At 54.7% G+C, this 4,149-nt stretch overlaps 1 protein-coding gene across 10 annotated transcripts in view; it reads left to right on the forward strand.

Annotated features, from left to right (window-relative positions):
- Positions 1-4,149, forward strand: part of SGMS1 (sphingomyelin synthase 1) — a 76,446-nt gene that overhangs the window by 48,665 nt on the left and 23,632 nt on the right. Inside the window, exon 1 of one of the 10 annotated variants that reach the window (XM_035893075.1) lies at positions 25-356. The exons of the other annotated variants lie outside the window; for them this stretch is intronic. The gene's annotated coding sequence lies outside the window, so the exon portion shown is untranslated. Of the gene's footprint in view, positions 1-24; positions 357-4,149 lie in introns of those variants that run through there. 10 annotated transcript variants of the gene reach the window in all.

Genomic DNA, 4,149 nt, shown 5'->3' on the forward strand with positions numbered 1-4,149 from the left:
GGGGGACGGCGCTGCCGGGTCTCTGCGGTTCCCGTGCTGCTGTAGGCGGGCAGGGTGTGTTCCCTTGCTGCGCGCTACCCTGTCCCTCTGTCAGGAGCTGTGCAGCCCCCTCTGCTTTTGCAGCCAGCCGCTCCGTGATCCTGGCAGAGCGACAGGCATCCCGTAATGGATGAAACGGTTAACTCGCGTGCCTGCTTTCTGGGAGGGAATGCTGATTTTTATTTTTTTCCTCCAAGGGTGGACGCGGCTTTTCAATTTCTAAACCAACAGAGATTGTCTGAGCGATTTGGTTTGTTGGCCGTGAGCGGCGTGCGGGTGGGAAGCACCGCACGGTTCACCGCGGGGAGCTGCCGTTGGTATGTGCTCGATAAAGCGTACGCGCCGTGGCGCGGCCCGTGGACGCTTACGGTGGGACGGATTGCGGGGACGACGCTACGCCTAGCGCTGCGCTACACGCTGCTAACTCCTCCCGCCTCACGTGCAGCTTAAGGAAAGGAAACAGATGCTGAGGAGAGCATCGTGCGGCCCGGAGCGTTGAGCTCAGCTTGCCTCCTTGGAGTTCGGAAAGGCTGAGAGGGGTCAGCAGAGTTTGGCAGAGGCTGCGCAGCCGCGCTGGCAGCTGGACGTCATGTGCTGGCCATGGCACGCTGGGTCCGGTTCTTCTAGCCCTTCTGTGGCAGGAGAGGAGCTATCACATGCACAGCCGTCTCAGGAGATAATCTGATTTGAGTATTTTTAACCATATCTGATGGTGAAGTGTGAAGGAGCCGCTGGCTGAGCTTTGCACTCGGTTTTGAGCCTCTTTGCAGCAGTTTCAGAGGCTGTGGGTAGGCAGCGGATGGTAGCGTTCCCTGGGTGGGGGAGTTGGAGAGCTGAAATACTGTTTTCATTAAATCCTGTTTTTAAATGTAGCTTAATTTCCATGACATGAGCGCGAGCCAGTCGTACTCACCCAGTATGTCGAGCAGGGATGCTCCTGTGCGGCTGGAATTACAGGTTACTTGCTGAACTGATTGAACTGGCGCGTTCAAAACCCACTCGATGGCCGTGTGAATCTGTTGCGCAGGCATCCAGTCTTTCGTGTTCGGCGTGCCGGGTCATGGGGTCGCCATCCACAGGAGGAAGGATGGCCGAGAGCCACCCTGCCCGAGATACCCCTGGGACAGTACCAGGGGTTGCTGGGCGGCTAATGGACATAGAATCACAGAATCACAGAATGTTTTGGGTGGGAAGGGACCCCCAGAGGTCACCCAGCCCAACCCCCCTGCAGGAGCAGGGACACCTTGAACCACATCAGGTTGCTCACAGCCCTGGCCAACCTGGCCTGCAATGTTCCCAGGGATGGGGCCTCCACCCCCTCTCTGGGCAACCCCTGCCAGGCTTTCACCACCCACATTGTAAAGAATTTCTTCCTTAGATCCAGTCTAAACCCACCCTGCTTCAGTTTAAAGCCATCCCCCCTTGTCCTGTCCCAGCTGGCCCTACTAAAAAGCTTGTCCCCCCCTTTCCTCTGGGCCCCCTTGAAGCCCTGACCGGCCTCACTCAGCTCTGCCCACAGCCTTCTCTTCTCCAGGCTGAACACCCCCAACTCTCCCAGCCTGGCCTCACAGCAGAGGGGCTCCAGCCCTCGGAGCATTTTAGTAGCCCTGAAGATGTCAGGACAACGCGACGCCGGCACATCTGCTGTCCCTCAAGTGTGTTACTAGAAATAAAATGTCGAGGTAATTGGGTGTCTGCAGGAGGAACTTGCATCTGAGGCGTGCGGGTGGTTAGGGAAGCATTCGCAATTCCCAGAGCAGGTAGGTGGCAAGGTGCCAGTTTCTTACCTTTCCTTCTCTCTCCTCATTTATGGATGTAGTTGGTCATAACGAAGCGGAGAGGCGTATTTAAAACATGAAGTATTTTGCAGACTTTGAACACACTTTAATGATTTCAGGTGACTCTGCCTGTGGTCTTGGCAATGGGGTGGCTGATGCCTGGTAGCACGCGCAGTCGCCATCGCTGCCGGCGTGGAAGCAAGCGTGTTTTCAGTGGCGGCCTGTGCTCTTGAAATGCCCGGCAATTAAAAGGGTTTTGAACACTCAGTGTTTCGGGGAGGACGTTTGTTCTTTGGGTTCAATGCAGAATTGTGGCCAGAAGCAAGGTTTAAGTAGGCTTTGCCGGTGTCGGGGGTAATCAGTGGGAGGGATGGCGTGTCTGAGAGGAGCGGGAGCGGCTGGGGATGAATGGGCAATGGTGTTAAGGTCTGGAGTCCGGTAACGGAGACAAAAACCACTCCTCAGTGCTGGGGGAAGAATATCTTGGGTTTCTGAAGCCCAAATTCTGAAATGTGGAGCTTATTGCAGCATGCAAGTGTCGCATCTGGTGGCGGCGGCAGCAGTCCTGAAACCCCAAGCAACAATCATGAAATTACCTATAAAAGGCAAAAAAATAGGGCCCCTCGGAGCAGGGGACAGAGCGGGCCTGGATTGGCGCCCCTTCTGACACACTTTCGGAGGAGGAGACGCTGGATGGCTGGGCTGGGAGGGGACAGGAGCCGTCTCTCCAGCTGCTCTGGATTTTGCTGAATGAACGCGAGCGTGTCTTTGCCATCGAGCCGAGCGCCGGCGGGTCTGCACTGCAAAGGTTTGGCGTCCGTGCCCTCGGCGGCGCAGACAGCACAGAAGGTGGCTGAAGTTTGGCCAGCGAGCTGGGAGATATTTTTCTTGCTTGTAGCATGAGCCACAAAAGGAACGTGCCAGGGCAGTTCGTCTGGATTTTCAGTAGGTCTGGCTCTGGTAAGCTCCCGTGGCTAAGATTGTACACCGCTAACTTGTTGGCAATCAAAAATGCTTCCCCCCCCCCCGCCTTTCCTGGGTTTCTGGTTGTTCTGGACCAAACGCGCAGTAAGAGCTGCCTTCTCCCTCATGCAGATCGATGCCTTCCAAATCTAAATATTTGATTTCTGGTACAGCTCTGAACAGACACCGCTGGAACGAGGAGGGGGGGTGTTCAAAGTTGGGGTAGGACTGTTTAGGCCAGAAATAATCCTGAACGAGGAGGGGGGGTGTTCAAAGTTGGGGTAGGACTGTTTAGGCCAGAAATAATCCTGAACGAGGAGGGGGGGGTGTTCAAAGTTGGGGTAGGACTGTTTAGGCCAGAAATAATCCTGAACGCTCCGGGTGGTTCTGTCTTTCAGGCCAGGGCTCAGCATGTGTTAGGTGAAAACAAATTGGACTAAAGACAAACCCAGAGACAGTTTTGTTTTCCAAGGGCAATAGCATGGAGAGTTGCTGACGTGGGTGGCGTGCCTTTTGGGTGGGCGTACGGATCGCGACAGCTGAAATGCAGGGGACGGCGTCGTGCAGGAAGATCCGTAGGTATTTGTAATTCAACTCTGGGGGCTTGGGGTCTTCGTCATCTTGGTCTGATGTGCTGCTGGACTCAGAAGTGGTGTATTTGCAATCAAATATTTGTATTTCTAATGAAGGATGGAAATGGGATTCTGGGCTGGGGTTCTGAGCGTGTAAACTCAGTTTTGTTCTGCTTCAGTCGTAAGTCGGGGAGGGGCGGTTTGGAGGGAGCGACTGCTGTGGTCCGGATGCTGTCTAACACGTGCCCAGTAACAAGCCCAAATATTAAAAATCCGGCAGTTACTTGATTCAAGCCTTCAGCGAGGCTCTGTTTTTCACTGCTGTTTCAGCTGGCTTTTCCCAATCTGCATGGCCGGTCTGGCAAAATGCGCGGGGGGGGTGGGGTGCATTTTGGAGCCACGTTGCCATCAGGGACGGGGCTGTCCTCGGTTCCTTCAGCAAAACTTCCCGTTCGGGTTTGATAATTTTTACTTATTTTATTTTTTTATTTCTCGCTGCTACTTAGATTCCCGGAGGCTCACCACAGATCTGACTTTTTAACAACAAATGACTTTTAGGTATTGGATGTAGGTAAAAAAACCCAAACAAACCCCCCCCCCCCCCCCCCAACACCCCAACAGGGCGTACCCGAAAAACCACTTTTTCTGCTTTTTCCAGCATTTCTGTTGTCCTTCCAAGGTCTGCTGTCGTGTGCATGGAAGCACAAGGAGGTTGGGGTAGTTTGGAGGGAGGGGGGCACGGCGCCGTGTCCTCAGCAGCGGCGCTGGCTCGGGGTGGCGCGAGGACGCGGGGCTCC

Source organism: Egretta garzetta, unplaced genomic scaffold, assembly GCF_000687185.1.
Source record: "Egretta garzetta isolate BGI_Z169 unplaced genomic scaffold, ASM68718v1 scaffold234, whole genome shotgun sequence".
NCBI classification, from domain to species: domain Eukaryota; kingdom Metazoa; phylum Chordata; class Aves; order Pelecaniformes; family Ardeidae; genus Egretta; species Egretta garzetta.